At 33.0% G+C, this 21,812-nt stretch overlaps 1 protein-coding gene across 1 annotated transcript in view; it reads right to left on the reverse strand.

Annotated features, from left to right (window-relative positions):
- Positions 1–21,812, reverse strand: part of LOC128998612 (calcium-dependent secretion activator) — a 226,535-nt gene that overhangs the window by 159,679 nt on the left and 45,044 nt on the right. The window contains exon 2 of the mRNA XM_054424824.1: positions 5,233–5,285. The gene's annotated coding sequence lies outside the window, so the exon portion shown is untranslated. The remainder of the gene's footprint in view (positions 1–5,232; positions 5,286–21,812) is intronic.

Raw genomic sequence — 21,812 nt, forward strand, 5'->3', positions numbered from 1 at the left:
TCGCTTATTTATGGAAATATTTTAGTAAATATGTAATCAGACAAGTTGAAATTCGCTTCATCTGCAGGTTTGCTGCGGCGGGGGTATTTTATATTATCAGTAAGTTTGGTTGGTTGTGTTAGGTGATGACAGTTCAATTTTATAATTAAAAATTGTAAAATTAGTCTTATAAAAAAAAATAATATAATTTTTCTTAAGTTGACGTGAGGGGCTCTCGCGGCTCGCACAATGAATGCCTGACTCCTTCGCAGAAGAGGTTTACATCGGCTTCTGACCAGGCGCCTTAGACACGCTAGTCTCGGCCCGCAGTGTCACATTTGATGTTGACCTTACTCGGACAGTTGAAAACTCGGACAGTTGATATTTCGATATTTTTTTTAATAATTTAAAAACTCGGACAAATGAAAACTCGGACAACTGATTTTTCAAATATTTTGTAATTTTTAACAAACTCGGACAGTTGAAAACTCGGACAAATGAACCTCACCCATTGTCATCAAATAGCAAAACCATTAACTGTGTCGGTTAGTATTACAATTAGCAGTGCTGCAGCCTAGTGCTGCAAGCTAAAAGGGGCCGCAGCGGTTTGTATAAAAACATATTTCTTAGAACGAATATTTATAATTCAACATGATTGTGGATGATGATGTCCCCACGATTGCGGGAGATGTTCACAATATCACAGTGATCTTATGGAAGGTTTACCCAAGGGGTGGGAGCCCCTCAGGACAATTTGTCCTAGAGCTGCAATACCTTAAATCTAGCACTGATTTAATTGAGAATTAATTTATTTACAACCAATAAAAATAAGTTACTAGCACTTTAGTACCATACATATAGTATCATATTAGAGTTTTCAAAGTGGTTTCTTTCCAACCCAAAATAGTTATTTTTTTAACTTTGAGGATATATAGGTTGAAAAATATCTATAGAAATAAAACATGTTCTAATTTTAATTTAGTTTTATATTTTAGACCCTAAGTTGCTATTTTAATTAAAAGTGCTTTATTGGTTAACAAACACATAAGTGATTTTTGTTAACTTTGCAATGGTGTTCCACTAATTAATGTACAGTTTTTATGTTAGTGTGGTAATGAACTGTATTAGGCGATAACTGAAATATTTTAAAGTCCTCATTAAAATCATGTTTCCTACAATACTACTAATAAATTATTGATGATAGTGAAAAATGTGTTTGGGTTTTTGAGAATGAGGAAAAATATCTATAACCTACTATGAAATTAATGTTGCAGATTTGAAAGAATTACAACACATGTTAGTGCTTAATTTAGGACATAAAATGTTGAATAAAAAGGTGGTCAGATTTAAAAATCAATCCTTAGCATATAACAAGTTGCGGCTCCAGGAATATTTTTTTTAGTAGGCCTGACAAGTATCAAGAAGGAGTTTGAACGGGGACGAGAGGTTTGAGGGGCTTTGTGGGGCAAAAAGGGGGAATTTTAAAATTTAAATGCAAAGTAATGAGGTTTAATGCTTTCCCTTTATTTAAATATAATTTAATTTCTTTATTTGTTTATGATTTTGAAATGTCCACCAAAATTTTGGGTAGGCCCTGGCCTTACCCTCTGGAGCCGCCCCTGCATATAAAGTTTTAATTTTGATATAAAATGTTTGTTCGTGCCAAGGATTCTTTGAGGTGACCTAAAAGAACAGAAACACAAATCTCATGGGAAGCTCATGTATATGTTATGTTTTTCGTCAAGCACATGACATATTGACTTGTTGCAAGCCAACTCATGAAAAATTAATAGTATTGCAGCAAAAAGTTGCCCCCCTCAACCTGAAAACATTCAAGCATACCCTCTACGCTGCTACATAATACAGACAGAGTTATAATACTACTGATAAGTAAACAAAATTACTGGTACTAGTTAAATAAGTTTTTTTTATTAGCTGGTTCAATTAATATAAATATATATGATTTCAACAGTTTTGAGCAAAAAATAGTTTAAGTTTTTGCAAATAAAATAATATACGCAAACACTGACTATTGGATAAAGTTTTAGTTAAAGATCCAGTTTTAAGTACCAGTACTAGTTATGACAGACTTAAGAGTACATATTATTGTTGTTTTTTTTACATAGTTATAGAACACCTCCTCGGTTTAATATAGTCTGATACTTAGCAAACCCTGAAAAATTTTCTCTTTAGCGAATTTCCCTATAGGGAAGTAGCTATTACCGTAGGTCTCATGGTAAGACTTAGGCCCGGGACCGATTTACTTTTTCATTTTAATGTCCCCAGAGGCCAAAAACACCATTCGTTCAAATTTTTATATATATATATAGATTTATATATATATATATGTGTCCGTGAACACGATAACTTGAGTAATTTTTATCAGATTTTGATGAAATTTGGTTTGAAGGTGTAAGGCGGGATGAACTTGAATGAGTTCGCAATCCAGCATGATCGGTCCATGGGAACAGGGTTTTAGGGGGGGTTTTATGAGGTAAAAATTGGTTTTTCTCACTTTTTACCCTCAAAACACAAAATTTCCCAATTTTTCTCTAAACCTTCTTAAAGAGCTTAAAAAAACAAACAATTCAGTATATCAAAGTGTTTTAGTACGGTTATTGGTTACGGAGAAAACTAAAAAAATTGTAAATTTAAAATTCCCATGTTATTCTTATGGAGAATATTGTAAAATGTTGTAGTTTGCTTGTTTATGGATATATTTTGATCAAACTTGGCAAATTTATTTATTTTATAGTAAGCTATCAATATTTTACTAAAAACACACTACTTTATTAGTTTCCTTGTAGCAGCAGACCTAGGTACTCGTTAAACCTAATGTTATTTAAATAGATAAATTGAAAATCAATTCGGCCAAATGGAAATTCGCTTAGACGGCAGGTTTGCTGCGGCGGGGGTATTTTATATATATCACATCGGAAAATGTAATGTACGCAATATTATATTATACTTTAAGGTACGGTAATGGAATTTAGTTAAAATCACTTCCAGAGTGTAACGCAGTAAGATTCCAACATCAAATTTGTTTAAATACTAATAAAACATCTATAGAAAGCCCAAGACAGGAGAATAGTAAGTAAAAATAAGCATATAAATTATGTCAGTTAGAAACTTACAAACACATGATCAAATCATCCCAACGTCTATACGTCTAATAATTAAACTTGCTATTACCAGGTTTAAATAGTTATTGCCATATCAAGAATAGGGAACATATATCATGTACATGCAGATTTCATATTAAATGATAATTGTTCTCTTAGTTTGAATATTCAACTACTTTTTCTAAAACTGCTGATGGCTAGCAGTATTTCAAGTAGGGTAAGGAAAGTAGGACAACCCACGCAAAAGCTCTATTTTGATCATCCCTCCTCTAGCAATAAGACATGCCATGGTTATTATATTTTCTCCGAAAAAGTTTTGTTTAAGTTGAGATAGCTAATACTAAAACCAACACTTGGTCAATACATTATATTTAAAAAAATATATTTATTAGGGTTGAATGTGGATTTGACATTTATTTTAGGATTATATTTGCAGAAAACTATCTAGATATTACCGATGATTATAGAAGTACATAAAAATGGCAACATCTTAAATAGGGTGCAGAAAATGTTACCAAAGACTATGTAGGCTACAGGCTACAGATCTACAGGGGATGATATCACTGTGATGCTGAGATAGAGTATTGATGTATTTGCAATCACAGATATGGTCAACGTTGCCACATTCCTAAGCCTTCGCTTTTTCAATTGCAACAGAAGATTTAAATTCTTAGTGATTGGATTTTATGGCGGAGTCACAGATAAGAATTTTTCTGAGGCCTAGTCTAGTTACCTTTATTGATTTTTTATAAATTAAAATGCATACAAATAACATAGGTTCATTTTATTGTTAGAATAGTTACAAAACTTAATTATTAAAAAAAATTGTATCATAATAATATTTAAATTACCTCAAGCATGAATTTGAAAAATAATACCATTGAGTTCCATATTTAATCGGTCCTACAGATAGTTTTCTTGTTTTACTGATAGTAACAGCTACTCATCATCAAATTAGTAAAACTGGTTAGCCATTTGAACTTTTTGTAAGAAAGAGAACTAAACTAAAACCGAGCCCTAAAGCCATTAATAATGTTATTCACATATCCTAAAATAAATTTGTATATTACACAAAAATTAACACAGTATTAAAATAGAAAAAAATATTTTAGTTCCTTGATTTTATAAACTTTAGAAACCCTTCTTATAGGTCTAAATTCTTGAAAATTTACTTTCTCTAAAACTTTTTGCCATATATTAAAAAAAGAAGCTTTCTATTATCATTTATCAAAGAAGGTTGTCCATCCAGTATGTGTACTTGAGAAAACTATTATTGCAAGAGAGACTATTATTGCCAGTCTTCATGACTTTCTATATTGGAGGACCTTCAAGATGGACGCAGAACAACTGGGTTACAGCCAAGAGGGCCAGCAGAGAGAGGCAGGGGAGCAGAGAATATTTTTTTTACATTGGTAAATAATAACACTGTTGCAAATGAAATACAGGATATGAGGGTAAAGAATTATAGTGTTTTAATTATTTTACGGTTATGTAATACATATTACCAAGACCTCCTACTTTTACATCCCTACAGGGTCAGAAAAGCTTGTGGACGGAGAGGGCTGTGTTATTTGCTAAAATGTTAGGCAACCCTTATTTCACTCGCCCCACCACCATACTAGCAGTGGTTCCCGGTACACGTGTTCCTAGATGATTAAACTATTTAACTATTGTCTCAGAAGTCGTGTGTGCCAATTGACGAGACGGCATTATGCACTGTGTTTAGTTTTTTTGTAATTATTGTGGAGAGCAAAAATTTATTCAGTGTGTTGTATTGGCTTATCATTATGATGGAATCAATGATGTAGTCTTGCATATTGAACTGTTAGAGAAACACAGTGATTTGATCAAATTTGTAGAGGTTGCAACATTTTCAAGATAGATCCAAGTCATTGATGCTTCCGGACCATGAGGAAAGAAGTCCTGCGCTCTACCAATAGATCTCTAAATTTGTAATGAGTCAATGCCTTGTGGGCTGTAATAAATGTTGCCACAAATGTATCCAATGGGTCAACAATTCTAACTTATTGAAGAAGCTGAATACTTAAACAAGTCCATATCAATACCCGTATAGTAATAACTAATTTATCACTTACATCTACAACAATAAAATCAGCTGATGATTACTTACCTATCGGGTCATGTGGTGCATAGTGTTGTGAAAGGCATTCATTGGATTACACACTGCAACAAAAACACAATGGGATCAGTATGCAAAGTTAGCTAAATACATATATTGTAGCGAAACCAATTAATAAACCATTGATTATAAACTTTAAATACTACAAATATGAGTAAATGTAACATATTAGAGGTTAACCATCGTATGTGGAGGTGAGACGGTGTGTCATTGAATCACATAGTTAACAACTGCCCTTTGATGGCCTTCCCAGGTGGAATGCAGAGTCTTCATGGTTGATCAACGGTGAACTGCAATGAAGCTTTGCAATGAAGCGCCTTTCATTGAGCTTTGTCACAGGATGATTTGTTTTTGTTTATTTTATTTAAATATAATTATTGTAAGTGGGCTACCTACGTTGTAATTAAGGTTTTTTTTACAAGTTAATATTGAGATCGGCCTGAATACATTTTTACTAAGTTTCCTAACTAACATCAGAGACTGACGATAATTGTAAAGGAATTAATTCTTATCTTATGAAAGAAAAGATATAAATAGTGAAGGGCAGGTAAATGCACAGACTCTACCTAATAGAAAATATACTCAATTTACACTTTGTTTAAAAGGATATTAATATTTAATACCATAAAGAATATTATAATATATTTTTTAAGATTGTATAACATGACAGATGCTAGCCTATATGAAAATTAATTTATATGTTTCAATAGATGGATTAGATTTAATATGCGATACAGATACCTAAAATTACTGTGACATACAGTTTTGTGCGCATTTCAGTTGACCCCAATGGTATTATAACTAGGCATATTAAATTCTACATACTGCAAACATATTTTTCATTGTTCAGCATAGAGCTTATCAAATGTATAAATACAGAATTTGAAACCATTATTAAACAGTAAAAAACAAAACACTAAACTAAACACCTGATGGAGCGGTACCTCACTATAGCCTCGAACCAAGCTTCAATGTTCCTGTGTGGCATATATCTGCTGTCGATGCTGAGGAAAAATTGCTGAAGCTCAACACTTCGAAGGGTTCTGGTCCTGACAACATCCCCCTGGTTGTTCTCCGGTTCTGCGGATCAGCACTTGCTAACCACCTATATATCTATTTTAGCAACTTCTGCGAGCTGGCATCTTTCCTGATTCATTGAAGCATGGTTTTCTTGTCCCCATTTTAAAATCAGGCTTAGCATCTGATGTAACGAATAACAGACCAATTGTGAACCAGTCTGTGTTGGCTAAATATTTGAAAGTCTAGTCCTTGATGAACTCTCCTTCACTTTCAAGAGTTACTTCATATCTGAGCAACACGGGTTTTGCCCTGGAAGGTCTACAGTTACAAACCTGTGTGTTTTCTCGAACTTCATGACATCAGCCTTCACACGTCTACATCAGGCCGATTGTTTTTACCTGGATTGTGCTATGGCATTCGATCAAGTTAGCCATCCTCACCTCATTTCATTACTAAGCTTGAGGCTCTCTGTATAACTGGTCCTCTTCTTACTTGGATTTGGAGCTACCTTACGGGAAGAACCTTACATGTGAAATTTTCTTCCTGTTGATCAAGTACAAGTGACATCAGGTGTGCCTACAGGTTCCTTGTTAGGACTGTTCCTGTTCTGTATCTTTATTAATGATATTGCGAAGCCTCTTCCATACAAGTTCCTCCTTTTAGCAAATTTCCCATATAGGGAATAAGCTATTACCGTAGGTCTCATGGTAAGACCTAGACCCGGGACCAATTTACATTTTCAGGCCCCTAGAGGCCAAAAACACCATCCGTTCAAATATATATATATATATGTGTGTGTATGTGTCTGTTAGCGCGATAACTCAAGCAAAAATGATCCGATTTTGATGAAATTTGTTACAATGGTGTAAACCTACGTTTATTCAAACGAGTTCGCGAACCAGCATAATTGGACTATAGGAACGGGGATTTATGAGGGGTTTTATGGGGTGAAAATTGATTTTTCCCATTTTTGACCCTAAAAACTTAAAATTTCTAAATTTCACTTTTGACCATTTTGAAGAGCTTAAAAAAACAAATAATTTAGTATATTTAAGTGTTTTTGTATGTTCATTGACTACGGAGAAAATTCAGAAATTGTAAATTTAAAATTCCCATGTTATTCTTATGGAGAATAAATAAAATGTTGTAGTTTGCTTGTTTATCGATATATCTTAATCAAATTTGGCAATCTGGTTTATTTCAAACTAAGCTATCAATATAAAAAAAAAAAAAACACCTCAATATCTTCCCCGTAGCAGCAAACCTAACTACTCACTAAAATTAATGTTATTTAAATAGGAAATAAATCTGACAATTTTTAAGGAATATTTTAGTACAAATCAAGCCGGGTAAATGGAAATTTGCTTAGTCTGCAGGTTTGCAGCGACGGGGGTATTTGCTTTTTAACATGATCTCAGGAGAATTGAAGATTGGTGGTGAAAATTCCATATAGCTGAATGCAAAAAAATGTCAGGTGATGACTTTTGGAAGAACCAAAACGCTGCTGTCCTTCAACTACTGTCTTCACAGCGCGCCACTGGATAGAACCCTTTCGATTAAGGATCTTGGAGTTCATGTGACACCATGTTTGAACCCTGGACTTCATATTGCTAAAATTTGTTCCTAAGCTAATTCTGTTCTTGGGTTAAAAGCCCGGTCTTCTAGATATTCTCTTTCTACAGCGTCAGTGAGGGTCTTGTATAACTCTCTTGTCCGTCCCATTTTGGATTATGCTTCTCCTGTGTGGTCTCCTCATCAGGTTGGCCACTGTAACTCCCTGAACATGGTGCAGAGACGCTTTTTCCGACTGATTCGTGTTCGAGATAGTATTAACTACCTTGACGTGAATGTCCACGAGATCGCAGTGCACCACCTTGTGCTTTCACTCACATCACGGAGAGCCGCTTTTGACCTTTTACTGCTCTTCAAGATCATCAATAGGATCAGATAGTACACAGATAGGATAGGATAGGATCATATGTAGGTGGACAGTCCTGAACTACTCCATCTGATTGACTTCCATGTCCCGTTCTTCACCCGGAGATCTCAACCCTTCTCCAAGCATCACCAGCCAACTGCCTACGCTTATCATAGCACAGTCCCTCGTTTACATCGTCTGGGGAATGCAGTCCAACTTGAGTTCTTCGGGTCTTCCCTGCCACTCTTTAAGAGATTAGTGTTTTCGTGGGCTGCTGGCCAGATCCAGCTTTAGTCAATGTGCTTTCAGTGGTGCCTCTACAGAGGCACACTTTCAGTGCCATGTGCAGTGAAGTGAGCTAGTTTTTGGTGGTGTTTCTAAAGGGGCACATAATCAGTGAGAGCAAGTGATGCAATGTTGATAACATTATACTTGTATAATTCCGTCAATTTAAGTTTTTCTTTTTTCTCTTAAAGTAGGCCTATTTATCACTGTTATTGTTATTAAAATACTTATAAGTTAATCCATGTTATTCATTTTTAAATCTCTATCAAGTGTTGTTTCTCTTTGTCATTATTGTATGTCTTTTTAATGTATATCTTTCTATTTTAATATTTGTAATCTACTGTAATCTTTCTATTGTATATCTTCCTAGCTTCTCTTAATTTTATTTTTAGTCAAATTAATTAAGCCACGCAAGTTGCATATTAGGCCTATATCTATATCATCAAGTTTAGATTTTTACATGAAACTCTAAATATAAAATGGTTATTGTTGTGTATAAATTAATAAATACGGTAAACAAAAACTAAAGTAAACAGTAGTGGGATAACCATTAGTAAAGACTAACTTAACTTTTGTAATTTAACTTTTAAAAAGGTAAAATTGACAAATTTCCAATAACAGAGGATTTATTTGAGTTAATAAACTTGGTTCAGAGGATTTCCAGGAACGAGTACCTTGTTAACAATTCATTTGCTATTTTAATGGAAGTTTAATAAAATACACTACAAAACTTTTCAGCTAATGATAAATAAAATGCAGAGCTAACGACCAAAGTTTCTTAGTTGCAAAGGGAGAGCCGATTTTAACAATTAACCCCTTTGTAATCTCTTGTGGGCCTGCAGTATAAAGCCCAATTAAAAACCAGGAAAAACAGAAGCATTCTTGCTTCACAATTGTTATTTAAATAGTCTTGAATATCTCTATTAGTGAATAAGACACAGAAAAAGCAAGCCATGAAGACTAGACAGATTACTCATTTATAAACATGGTTAGACATGAATATTGCTTAAGAAATATTCATAGTTTCAGGCAATATCTATTATAATGGAAATATTCAACCATGGCCTACTTAGTTAGTAGCTCCGTCAATAAGTTTATGGTTCAATAAAACATGTATGAATAATTTTTACTTGGACTTATTTGGACTTACTTGGAGTATTATTGACTTATTTAGGTACTAATGTAAAATACGGTACAGTTTTTGAATCACGTATATAGGCATAGCCTATAATAGTTTTTAGTTCTACATACTAATCAGTCATATAGCCTAATAACACAAATCTTCCAACCAGAATTTAGCTGATCCTAGGCTGATATAAACCTAGTGATCTGTGGTTGACCCAAAGACAGTAAGGTAAATTTACAAGCCATCGGTAACTACGGCGAAAAGCTACATACACTGCAAGAGACTGGCCTCAAACCAGCAATGCCCTGTTAATCAATCCAAGTCGGTAAAGCTAAGCTTGAATTTGATATATAATTACATACTTCTGGCTCAATAAGGGTATCCTAAGCTTAGTAATTTTCTCCAGTTTTATCTAATTCAGTAAAATCCAACTAACTCCAAAATGTGCACCAGAAGAGTACCAAGTTGGGGAAATGCTGGATTATGAGGAAAAGGGCCAAAAATTTAAACTGATACATAATATAGGCTAGTAATTTTTCCTTTTACTTCTCATACACAACACCATGCCACTGAAGGGCATAAATTTAATTTGAGAAGAAAATACATCAGGTTATAGTACTGCCTCATAGACTAACTAATACACTGACTGACAAGTAGCCTACGTGTGACTAACATGTAGCCTACTGGTCTCAATTTCAGCATGTGCTAAGTCAATAAATTAGAAACCAGTAATCTATTGCAAACTATTGAAGCTACTAAGTTACATAGTTCGCCACCAAGATCATACCAGAAATAACCCCAGTGTCGAGTTACCGGTAAGTGAAACTTCTTCACATAATTTCTATGCATATTCTTTTTAAGGGTTCTCCAAGAAAACCTCGGGCTTATTGGATGCCGAGATTGTGGGACTTAAATTCATAGAAAAATTTAAGTCTTTATTTAAAGTAAAGCGCAAAGCTGTTGCACAACTTTTCAGCCCATCAGTAAACAACTCAAGTTTAATTTGAAAGACATCAGTGTTAAGTTACTGGAGCTTAAGGTCGAGCTTCTTGGCGCGGAGAATACCCTGGATGTAATGTGACACACAGGTCCAATTGTCCTCACCCACTGTCATCATCGGTATGACCGTGTCCACTGACAGCAGACCTACTAACTGTTGAGCCTCCAGGCGGGGCCTTTCCCAACGCTGGCAGTGGAAAAAGGTATGTTCCACGTCGTCGGGAATGCCTGGGCAGTATATGCAATCGGGTGACACGGCTTTGCCCATCCTGAACAGGTCCAAGGGCTTAGTAAATATGTATTTTTAAGGTTATGACTCGAAATTATTTTTACCTTTGGAACCTAAAATCAATATCAAACAGGTTGTTCAATGAGGTTAGGTTTAAATCTAAGGATTATAGTGTTTTAGGCATAGCCTACTATGAGTAGATTATATACCTATAACTTAATAATAATATAGAAACTGACTTGTTTATCAAGTTGATTTAATTTGTTTGCTTGAAATATAAATAATACAATAAATAACTATTAGGCCTATATGCATTACATTTAAATACTCACCAAAGCCGCCAATTATTTAGGATAAGTACTTCCATTTTTTTTCGTAAAATAGGAACAGCCATAACTTATTGATTAACAAAAGCATAATGCGGTCTGTTTGAAACAACACCCTGATATATAATCACAATAAAATAAAAGGCTTATTATGTCTCATAATAATTAAATATGTAACCATGTAATTTTGTACTTGTAAGTTACAATACGACAACCAACGAACCTTACAAAAACAAAACAAACAAGAAACAACGAAGTAAACAACAAATCAGCTGCTAACAGAACAAGCTGTCTGTCTGAAGTTGTCTGCTACAGTCTAGTTGAAAGAAGCTAGTGCACGACTTCATAAAGTGTAAGAGGAACACTGTTGATTAAAGTATTGTTTCTGTATTATACAGTATACAGTGTGGAGCTGGAGATTAATATAAATTGTATGATCAAATAATAGAGCAACGCTTGGAATTCCATAGAATAACTTGTAATTAATTTCTTTTGTATATGATGATACACTGTTTTCAGTTCACAGTCGTTACGACAAACTTTTACCATGCGCCAAATTTACCCATTATTAAGTTCGATTTACTCTTTATAGTATTGGAAGTATTTAAATGTTATATCTAGTTAACCTCTGCTGGCAAAGGTCAGAAGAACGAGTTATTTGCGTGTCAATGAACATAGAAGAAGTACCGGAGACTGTATTCTTTAATATTTAACAATGGTCACTTTTCATAGTTTTGTTTTTTCGCCAAATACAGCTTGAATTTCCCATGAAATGGTCTTATCAGGATTTAGTTATAGGTAGGTCAACTTCTAGGGATTTAAATAGTTCGTATGTAACACTATAAAGTATGTATACACTGCTGATACAATAGATAGGTGCGGGGCGGCGCAAGTCCCGAGGAGTCCGGAATAAATGTATAAGTACATGGTACTTTCCTGTTAAAGGGAACATTCATTATTATCGATGATTTTTTTCGATACATCGATATTTTTGTTTTCCTTTACGATGCATTACAAATTGACAGCTGATTTTAAGGCTAAAATATAGTCTATTATATGGAGAAATGAAATTCTTCTAAGCTAACCTAACATAACCAACCAAACTTGCTGTACCATTTAAAAATTCCGTTTGATTATAAATGTTAGTGGAGAATATTAAACGAAGTTTTTAAATGTTACAGCAAGTTTGGTTAGTTTTGTTAGGTTAGTTTAGAACAGTTTCATTTCAATATTATTTTTAAATTATTGTTTTGTTGATTCTGAACAATATTTATATAGGCTATCGTAGTCGTCAGCTGATATGTTTCAATTGGTTAATATCGATATATCGAGAAAAATCATCGATAATAATGAATGCTCCCTTTAACAGGAAAGTACCAAGTACATTTATAACTCGTTATTTGTGCTTTTTTCTCAAATTCAGTTTGATTACATAAGCTTCAAGTTAGATTGGTGTGAGGCTAAATGGAATGGATTCCTCAGGAACCCTATGGTCCGTGGTCCAATCTGCCCTGATCAGGACAAAAGGGAGATACCTATAATACTACTCGTAGCAGTATTCGGCAAAAATCTATCTTCCCGATTATGTAGGTTCGTTCTTTTGCTTGGAAAAATAACTTAATTATTTCTAACAATTAGTCTATGATTTCTACCAAACGACCAAAAAAAAAAAATTATGATATATTAAGGATATACAATTGCAAGTTTGCTAATCATAATAACAGGGACTTAAGATAGAACAGTTACCGCAAAAATGGAATAAGCAATAAATATTTATTAGTCTAACTCCCTATATTTCATTTATTTCCTATTACAGTACCGGTACCGCTTATTGTTATTTTTGGTTGATATGTGAGGTTGTTTAGTATTAATATAACTACAACCATCCGAAACCCCTGATTTTACAAATCGCTTACAAAAAGACTTTTAAGAGCTAATACTTCAGTAATAACAGAAGTTTTTAAAGAAGACAGACGCCGTGATTGTGGCAACATCCCGAACATTGCCCGCGGTCAGCGCAGGTCGTCTAAACATCATCGTCGTCTCCCGCGGCCACGGAACTATATCGGTTTTCACAATCGTGGCAAAATCTTGAAAATCTTTTTCGGTCTTGTAGGCTATCATCATCTTCTCCCTTGGTCACGAAAAATCATCACCGTCCTCTGCGATCGCGGAGGAAGCGTGAATTTTTCGATCGTGTAATATTCGCAGACGCATTCTGCAATCGCAATAACAAAAGCTTGGCTCGGCTTGGCCTATTTTAATAATAACCAAGATATCACTAAATATTAGACTAAATTATCCTAATTTTTCAATATCAGAAGATGGTATTGTCTCAGTTTATTCGGATAATTGAAGTTATACTTAATTGCATAGAATCATTACGGTTGATAGTGTAGGCCTACAGTAATAGGAGGGCTTACAATAGTTACTAAAGTCAATAATACAACGTAAATCTTTATTTTAACCAACTTTCAAGGACAAAACTGAACATTTTTTTAAATAACACATCATCGTCCAAAAGAAAAGTGACATTTTTGCCGTATTTAAATTGTATCAACCTGATCATTGACAGTGATTTTTTTAACAAATATACAGGGTTAGTAAAAAGTGTGGAGACCCCCTGTTATTTTTTTAACGGCCCATACTAGAAAAACTAAACTCGGCACACCTTTACGACATGTTATAAAGTACTTTTTGGGCATAACCGTCACTTAGTGTACATCCCCAAAATGGGGGATTTTAGGGGAAACTCAAAAGATTCAAATACAAAGACCCATCGAGTGACCCCTCATTTTGAAGGTCCTGGTAAAATAAAACAAACAACGCAAACTAGAGGTCTTTATCTCAATCCAGTAAAAGATGGCAGCCAATTGAAATTCTCAGAAGTTAAATTTAACTTACAGCTTTCCAAGTCTGGAGACCCCCTGTACATTTTGTAGCGGCTCACACTAGGAAAACTAAACTCTACACACCTTTTTGGCATGTTATAAAGTACTTTTAAAGCCTAATAGCCACTTGCTTACCAAACCCAAAATGGGGGATTTTGGGGGAAACTCAACAGTTTTAAATGATAAGCCCCATCGAGTGACCCCTCATTTTGAAGGTCCTGGTAAGAGAAAACTAACAACACAAACTAGAGGTTTCTATCTCAATCCAGTAAAAAATGGAAGCTGATTGAAATCTTTAGAAATCGGAAATAACTTGCAATTTTATATTCAATTGGCTGCCATATTTGACTGTGTTAAGATAGAGACCTAGAGACCTAGAGTTTGCGTTGTTAGTTTTCTTTTATTATGACCTTCAAAATGAGGGGTCACTCGATGGGGCTTATCATTTAACATTTTGAGTTTCCCCCAAAATCCCCTATTTTGGGTTTGCGAAGTTATGAGAATTCCAATTTGCTGCCATTTTTTACTGAACTGAGATAGAGACCTCTAATTTGCGTTGTTGGTTTTCTATTACCAGAACCTTTAAAATGATTGGTCACTCGATGGGTCTTTGTATTTGAAATTTTTGAGTTTCCCCCAAAATTTCCCATTTTGGGGATGAACACCAAGTGGCGGTTATGCCTAAAAAGTACTTCATAACATGCCATAATGGTGTGCCGAGTTTAGTTTTTCTAGTACGGGTCGTTATAAAAATAACAGGGGGTCTCCACACTTTTTACTAACCCTGTATAATAACTGGAAATAGACAATGTGGACACCGAGTGAAATTGACAATAAAAGTTAGAGTGATCGCAGAGAGTTGTACTTACTGATCTGAGCAATATTGCGGGAGATTTGAACATATGTTTCCCTGTCAGCTCAGAAATGCAATTAATTGTAATGAAGGTTTGTTGAATCCACGACATAGATTAGTTACTCATTCTTGGTCTCAGTTATACCAAGAAGTCGTTGTAATTAACTTGGAACAAATTAAATACAGCGTTAATTAATTTCTCTTCTGAAAAATGCTAGCAGCATTATTAAAAACATCATCACAAGAACTCAACATGCATATTATTGAAGGGTTCCTGTGAAGACTATAATTCTCATTATTCTAAATACCTTAGTTATAATAGACGAGGGTCTTAAGATACATTTTCATTATCTTAATCTTACATACTTCAATCTTGTTACATCATGATCTTGTTTGGATATAAAATTTTTCAATAATGCAACTGGAAAAACAGTTGTGTGCAGGCTTTTGCAGCAAGGGTATACTCTATTTTGTTGTGAAAGTCAAGGTTACCTCGTAACTGCTTAAACCACAATGCTATGAGGTCAAACTTCTTTTAGAAGTGGGGGGAGGTGGTGTATTAGGAGCAGTCGAAAACGGCGATTTGATAAAAAGGTGATATTTTGTTTGGTCCAATAGGAATTTGTACTGTGTATTGTAGGATCATATTAAATAATTACTAGTGTACATGTTGCTCGAAATCGAGCGATCGCAAAGAAGTAAAGGGGTTATTTAAAAACAAATAACTTGTTTAAGAACAAATATAAGTTATAAATTCCGATGAGTTTAAAAGAGTCAACTCAAAGATTACCGTACGTAACTAATGATAATACTCACAATGTACTTACCAGTTCAACATAATCAACATTTCTTGTAAATATTTTATTATTTTTCAAAAGCTGATCTGGCTTTTAGTGTGTTGTAGAAATCACCCATTGTCGCCAGTACGTTTACAAATTTCAGTCTTTATTTTAATAGTACCAAATAAAAATTAATTTTTTTCTGCATAGCCTCTTTGTCACAATTTTACAATTAACATATGTTCTTCTCACTTTTAATTTCTGACAACAGCTGGAGTTTCATAACAATGTTTGTTTCCCATGTTAATCTTATGGAGAAATACGAAACTTTAAAGGGCCCCAGGTTCTCACTCTCTAATTATTTCCCTAATTGAAAGTTTCCTGCACAACTTCACGTTATGCTCTTTCCAATGACACCAAAAACATGTCAATCGGTTCAGTAATTTCGGAGAAGTAATTGTCACAAAAAACCTGCTTGCGTATTAAATAAGTATAGATTTATAATTAACATAGGCATATCATATTTACAATATTTTGATTCATGAAAAATAAGGATGTGCAGTATTTACATTTTGGTAATGCTGTAGTTAACGTTGAATTCAGCTTTGTATTTTTTAACAGTTCAAATCCTGAGGTGGGCGTTGATCATGGATGACTACAGTTTGCCTTTGAAATGCATCAAGCAGTTTGCTTTAGAGTCTGTAAAATAAAAGGGTCTTATTACAATTGAATATTTTTTAAACCACAAACCGGTTAAGAAATAAATACGGTACTGAAATATCTACTGCATTTTATTAGCAAATGAAAGTTAGAAAGTACTGTTGGCAGACTGCCGTTGAAATTGTTTGTTTTACTAGATTAAACAACTTTGTTTCTCTAAAGACCAATTAACGTTAACAATTTTTTATACTACTGCAGTATTTCGAATAAAACGTAATCCTACCGTTTCTTTTGTTTCCACAGACTCTGAAGTGTGCATGCACTATATGTTATTCTTTATATTTTAAAATGTCGAAGTTCTGAATGCAACAAACAGTTGTTAAATATCATTATCGCGATTTAATAGGCCTACTATAATCTGCCAAGAATGTTTGTGAATATTGTTTATATGCTACATTATACTCTTAGACCTTTTAGTCTTAAGTTTCGTTTTTAGTATTTCATGTCAGTCTCGCTTGTTACATCAGCTTTGCTGAGTTTTATGTAACTTAACGTTAGGTGAAAATAAAGGATTAACTTCTTACTCTTGACACTTTGTGTTTTGCTCCCATTTCCCGCAAAACTTACGGGGATAATTGATCTACAACCTGCTCTGGACATTTCGTAAAATAAACTCAAGAAAATGTAAAAATAAAAAATTATAACTAAATTCGTATGAGGGATTCTTTGGAAACATATGTTTAAGTATTTCACGTGTTTACAAACCATATACCTGAAATATGTATGACATATGGTACTGAAATAAGAACATAATACTTGCTGTGTATGTGACCTGTCGTCTTAGAAATATTTTAAACATGGCATAGCAAAAATAAACATATTATGTCAGTAATGACTGAAACATTTGGTTTAACGCACAACTAAAAAGGTATCGTAAACGATAAAGGGTATTGTTGAAAACAAGAAGGTACAGTTGTACAAGTTGAAAGTAGTTTCAAAAAATAAATACAGCAATAAAAACCGATAACTAAACCATTTTTATGATACAACTGAAATACAACTGAACGCCGAAAAACACATTGTAACGGTCAAAATAGACATTATCAGTTCCTATTTTGTGTGTTTAATTAAAACACTCGAAGGCTTACAATAATATTAGAAAACAGTTGATTACATTTAATCAACGGTTGATTGGAACCAATGTTATTCCTGTAGATGATGTAAAACGAACTTGCGTCACAATGTTAATCAATACCATATTTAGATGAATTTTAATTTTCCAGGAACGTGAGATATCTTAAGTAATTATTATTACCTGCTTGATAATTAGATTCCATAAAATGCATGGAAGTAAATTTAGAATATAAATTTTGCGTTCAGTTATGTCTTTTATTAAAATATTTTTACGAGTTTCAAAATCCAATATACTACAAGAGCTGTGTCATTTTAATTTATAACATTTTAATTTCAAATTCTTCAGTAAATAAATACAGTACAGCTTTCCACCAAAAATAGTTAAGAATAATTTAGAATGTTTAGAAAAGACAGTAGAGTTTTAACACGTTTTAAAACTAATTGGAAGATGTTTTGTGAAGTCATTATAAGGACTGTACGGCTCCCCATTACTCAATTAAAGTGATGACAATTTCCCACTGACTTACTATATGCTCATTATATTCAGAACAAACATTAATAAATAATTCTACATAAGTTGTAGTGACAAATCAGTACAATGTCATCTTTAGAAAATACCAATCGATTTAAAACACAGCTTAGCTTAGTTAGTAAATAATTAATTATAGTAATCAAATTAGTTAATTAATGATATTCTTTGTTCTATTATAGTTTTTTTTGTAGTCACAGATTGTAAATAAATGTTTCTGAGTACAATCTAAAGAATACACGTGCAATGTGATGATAACAGTTTTTTTACAATATGTTATCCCATTATAAACCTCCCCTGATAATAACAATACTTTTAGACACAATGACTATAACATACCCCCACCACAGCAAGCCTGCAGACTAAGCGAATTTCCATTTGTCTGATTGGATTTACACTGAAATGTCTCCATAAAAATATCACATTTAATCCCAATTTAAATAGAATTAGTTTAACGAGTACTTAGGTTTGCTGCGACACGGAGGGTAAAAGTGTTTTTTTTTCTTGTAAAGTGTTAATATTTTAGTAAAAAATAAGTGCATTTTCCAAATTTGATCAAAATATGTTCATAAAATAGTAAACTACAACAGTTTACTTATTATCCATAAGAATAACATAGGAATTTTAAATTTACAATTTGTTTGGAATCCTCTCCGTAACTATTAGGTGCATAACAACACTTCAATATACTAAATTGTTTGTTTTTTTGAGCTCTACAAAATGATTTCGAAATAAATTGCAAAATTTTATTTTCATTTTTTACTGTAATGTACTTAAAATATCACTAAAATACAAGACACACAACTAGATTATATAACCAGGGGCCTATTTAATGGTAAACTACAAACTAATATTATTAGTAAACTAGCTGCTCACCCAATGTAAATCTTATGGAAATTACAAGTTAAAAGTCACAGCTTGTAACTTGTAGTTTATTATGAAACAGGCCCCAGATAGAACATAACTTTTTCGTAGATAGGCCTATTGTAGACGGCTTTAGGCGATCATATTGATTATTTTATGAAAACCTATTGCTGTAAATCCAGTCTATTAAGCTGTATTATTGTAAATATTTGTTTTAGTGATAATACTTGTGAAAAACTGCTCTAATAAAAAAAAACAAATCACTATAAATATCTCCAAAACAGCTCTTTAAATATTTACTCAATCGATTGGCAATTAACTGATGTACATAAATTAAAATACAGTCTTAGTAATAGTATATATACATGTACACTAGCTACTGGGAAATGTGAAAAGTGAAATAAATTTATCAATAAAATAATACATGCTTGATTGATGTAGATAACATCACATCATTTTGCATCGCATTAACGTGATTACATAAAAACTATTATAAAACATGACGTCAAATGTATACAAAATAATATTACCTAGCTAATTATTACAATGCATTTACCGAGTTATAATTAACATATTATATCTCGGTTTGCTTTAAAAATATGATGAGAGTAAACTAGCAAATGACACTGCACCGTTGGAAAGGGGGGGGGGTAACAGAATAAAGAATGCTGGAAGCTTGGGGCGATCTTTGAACAACTCAACTAATCAATTATTGAAGTTCTGAGATCGGACCCGATGGTGGATCGGAGTACTGTATACTGTATATGTATTGTCATGTATTGTACAAAGCCAAAAATATATATTTTAGGAAATAACAGTGCTACTCTCCCAAAATATGTATTAGGAATGTATTATAACGTATAGTATTATAGTTATTATATTTAGTATTATAACGTGTATGGTATTTATAGTGGTTAAAGGTAACGTATTATACGTTTCAGATTTTACGCCACACTACACTATTTTTAAGAACTTCACACGTAAGGATTTAGTCCAGAAAACAGCTGTTTGCCGCCAGCTTAATCAAATGGGATTTCATTACGTACTACTGTACTGTAATGAGTTTTACCTGACACCAACCAGCTGATTAAACTGTATTTGGCGATGAGTGGTTATAAACAAAAACATAGACTAGTTATTGTTAGTCCATTAGTTGGTGGTAATACATAAGAATTTGTATAGATTTAGTAGTAGGTCTATGGCCACAGAAAACGGTTATAGTAGTATGTTTTCTGTGCTATGGCGTAAACTATCGTAAGTCACTCGTCCAAAATGTGTTTACCGGACTCGTATGGTAATTCCGTACTCGACTTCGTCTCGCACGGGAACGACCACACTCGTCTGGTAAACATTTATTTTCAAGACTAGTAACGTAATATACTATTACATTGCCAAAGCTTTTGAAATTATACTTTAATGATGTAAGTATATAACTTATTTAAAACAAATTGTTTTCATATATAAAATATCCTCGTAAAATAAGCTGTAGTTTAAAACTAGAAATTCTAGCGTTCGAACAGCTGATATACTTATTCAATCGTGTTTTATAATCATGGACAACTTAATACTGAAACAATATGATTATAATTATGATATCATAAAACGCAACGCTAGACTTATTCCGTTTTCCTCCACAGCACATGGGTTCTAGAATCTACTCTTATTTAATAAATTTATTTTGAAAATATACTCAAATTCAAAACCCGTTTAAAGGTGAGATCGTTAAAGAGGGCTTTTATTTTTTTTTTTGAATATTTGGAAAGCCAATAACTTGTTTATGGGTGTTTTAATATTATTTTTCTTCACTGACAAGAATAACTTATATAATTATTCTCTTGTATTTGCTTTACACAAAAGAACTTTAAAACCATTTTATGATTCTTAGGTTCAAGATGTGGAAGATTCTACAAAGGTATTAGACACGTTTGAATATGCTTAAAAGTAATAGATTTAAACTCGAAAAGAACAGATTTATGAATGTAAATCAATCGAACATCGGGTATGTATGATGTAGAATGGCTTTGAATCCATTTGTTTACTCTTTAACTGTGACTCAATAATGGCAAATGTTTGTAGTTCCGTAGATAGAAAGAAAAAATGAAATATTGAAACCTTAAAAACCCACTGATATCATAAAAAACGAATACTTTATTGACTCTGCCGTGTAAAGTTATCTACAATAATCGATACAAATTAAGGCTACATATTTATTTAAGGAAAATGTATCTACATTAACTACAACGGAGGTACAATTTAGGTTTTAAAACAAAGACGCTTTCAGTAGCACCCTAAGGAAAATAATGCATGCATTTTTAATTACGAACCAGAGAAAACTTTAATAATGAAAAAGATAAACGAGTACCTGCTGGGGTTAGCTAGATATTAACCATAGTTAACACAGTTGTATACAGAATCAACAATTCACCAGCGCATCAATGTTTCTCATATGCGTTCAATCTATATTAATTTTATATTACGTTTGAATATTTATATTAATATACTGAGATTACTAGATATACTCACTTGCTTACTTACTTGTAGATATACTATTATATTATTATATTATATTATTATTGTGATACACTATTATATTATATTATTATATTACTGTGATATTATTATATTATTTTTGTAGCTAAATCTAAACTAATTTTATCTATTTCAAATTATTTATTTTAAAATACTATGAATGACATCTTATTTACCAATGTCCGATGCATTGAATTAAATATACGATTGTCATAAATAGAGGATTTATTCGAGGCATGAGTCAAACGCACAAAATTTACAATTACATAGAATATTTCGAAAATGATTTATAGTAGACCCTATATATTGTATTTGGTCCTACGTCATATTTGGTATAGGGTTCAGCTAACAAAGTATTACCTAGGCAATCGATACTTATTTTGCCAGTACATTCAGTTACTTTGGTTACACCGTTTCACTTTTATATTC

The sequence above is a fragment of the Macrosteles quadrilineatus genome, unplaced genomic scaffold (assembly GCF_028750875.1).
Source record: "Macrosteles quadrilineatus isolate MER2022 unplaced genomic scaffold, UCM_ALF_1.0 Scaffold_7__1_contigs__length_78375512, whole genome shotgun sequence".
In the NCBI taxonomy this organism is placed as follows: domain Eukaryota; kingdom Metazoa; phylum Arthropoda; class Insecta; order Hemiptera; family Cicadellidae; genus Macrosteles; species Macrosteles quadrilineatus.